The following is a 2,763-nucleotide window of genomic DNA, read 5'->3' as shown; positions in this document are numbered from 1 at the left end:
CATCTTTGGGATGTGGTGGAACGGGAGATTCGCATCATGGATATGCAGCCGACAAATCTGCGGCAACTGTGTGATGCCTGATTGATCTTTGTTTGGCCTTCTGCACCTGGCTGCCTAAGAGGCAGATGTTGAATGAGCTTATCTTTATCTCAATCTGAGAACCACATGAAGATCCGGACACGGGAGGGATGAGTGGAAGGAGACTTAACAATGATGTTGAAGGAAAGTTGTGCAGACATTTATAACAATATCTTAAGACTCTTCAGAAATATAAAAAAACTGTAGTGATAGAGGGAAAGATGGAGATAATGATAACGAGAAGATGGTGATATATCAGCCGCGTTGTCTGTATTTTCAAAACGCAGAACTCAGCCCCTTCTTCCTTCTCGTTTGTGTGTACAGGAGAGAGAGGGAGAGAAATACTGAGGGAATATATGACAGGAAAGACATAAAGAGTGCCTGAGAGCAGACTGGTCAATTTCCCAGAGGAAGAGGGGGTAAATTAGTTTCCCATTGCCAACAGAGCTCTTTTACTGAAGCTGATGACGAGACCTACAGCGGACACACACATTATCACACACAGAGATGCACATACTGAAGCACAGATCTCTCGTCCTCTGCGACCACAGGTTCTACAGAAATATTAAAACGCTTCTCTCAGATATTAAAAACGATTTATCCCTTATTTCCCATTAGTTTCCTCGCTGACGCGGTTCCTTTTGGCTGCAAATGAATTACAGTGTTATAAAGACGCTGTTGCCTGGTGTCGGGGATAACACGCATACTAACATGCATTTAGTGATTCTTAACATGTGATAGTTCCAGAACCTGCATGGTGAGCTTCTAACTCTACGTTGGTTCCTTCGCAATCGAAGCAAAGCTAAACCAAAAGAAGTGGAAATGTTGTTTAGCCATATTTTGACCTATTTTGTGTGTGTGTTTGTGAGCTGGAGGGCAGAAAAGTGAATTATGCTGCAAGAACATAAAGTCCTCCTACTTAATTATTTATGATGTTAGAGAATTTCAACATTTTCGGCTCCGCTGCAACTTTTGGAAAAGTATTTTTAATTTATCTCTAAAACTATTTGTTTAAGGTCAGAAGAAAGATCTATTTAATGGTTAAAAGTAGTTAAGGTTGGTTAATTAGTTTAATTGGAGATGGGACACAAAGTCTTCTCTGTGGTGTCACACACAAAAGTCTGACACACAAATTACCGGGTCACTTGTGGGAAAAACATCTTAAAACAGGTTTTTTAGATGAGGACAGCCTCATAGGAGTGTGTGTGTGTGTGTGTGTGTGTGTGTGTGTGTGTGTGTGTGTGTCATTGTGCATGATATAAATTCCAGCTAGCCATAGCTACGGCACTGTTTTGTTCTCTATGAAGAATAAAACTGCAAAGTTTTAAAGCCATCTGTCACACCTACAGTGTACATGTTGAGTAATAAATACTAAAAGTATTTCACTTTTTTCAGCTTCATAAACTTGGCACAAAAAGTAAGGAAATTGTGTTAGAAAGTCTATTTCGTTCCCTTTCAAATGGTGCTCCATTGTAACATATTTGGGGGATGAGCAGCAGCGCTGAGTATGTGGGTTGCGCCCATGCAACATTTTGCTAAATTTGTCTCCTAACTCATTCTACCATTGACTCGTTTGGGGGATCGAAGCTTGAAGAAACAAGACATTTACACAACTCTAACAACAATTTACGGGGGCAACTTGGGGTTGTCTTGCCCAAGGAAACTTCACATGGAACTGCAGGGCCAGTGATCAAACCACCAACCTTCCAAATGGCAGGCGACCTCCCTACCACTGAGTCACAGCCGTCCCCATTCGCGGTAAAGGAACTAAACACGCTTTCCAACGATATGGGATTCATTGCCATTAAACACTGTTACCACAGAGAAAGAATCTACCAAACAAATGTCCTTACTTTTTGTGCTACGTTTAGTTGCCATTAGGCATCTTTTCCATGCTGTGTGGCAATAACACATACTATATTATTTTTGTCTGCTCACTTTACTCAAGCTACATTAATTTACACCGGGTACAGTTTCGATATCCCCACAAAAGGCTCGAAATAAATTAAATTCAGGATCTTAAATTCATCCAGACAGACTTCTGAAATTTTGTTACCTGGCTTCTGTTTCACTGCAGCGTTTAAATATCTGACTTTCAAAAATGTCTCTTTATGACTTCAATTTGTGTTCTGTTGTTATAAAATAAATGTGCCGTAGTCATACTGATAGGGATACTCAATTTGACTTCTAGGGCTTTTGAGGTCAATTTCTTTCTAAACAACGGTTTCATGATGTAAATGAAGGCTCCAAACTAACAAATGACTTAAGATTTTTTTGCTCCAAAACCCAAACCAGATCAAATCTGCAGCCAATCTTTATTACTTTAAGTTTTAGTTAAATGTCTTTAGTATGACAAGAAAGATAAATACTGTACATTCATCTCTTTACTTGTGTGTGCTAATATCCAACACACACACACACACACACACACACACACACACACGATTTGATTCATGTAAAGATTATCATTTATTATATAATTTACAAAGTGCTCCTCCCATTGATAACCAAGCAGTTGGCTGACACATTTATACACACCTGCACATGTATTCAGTGCCAACAGAAATGCACAGTTGCCATGGTTACCCATTCAGTGTGCTCTGTAGATGTCTGTGGTATCACAGATCATCTATATGTCTGAATGCTAAAGGCAATTAGAATGAACCTTAACCTAACACACACACA

Source organism: Etheostoma cragini, chromosome 20 (assembly GCF_013103735.1).
Source record: "Etheostoma cragini isolate CJK2018 chromosome 20, CSU_Ecrag_1.0, whole genome shotgun sequence".
Taxonomy (NCBI): domain Eukaryota; kingdom Metazoa; phylum Chordata; class Actinopteri; order Perciformes; family Percidae; genus Etheostoma; species Etheostoma cragini.
Note: the sequence above shows the minus strand (reverse complement) of the source record.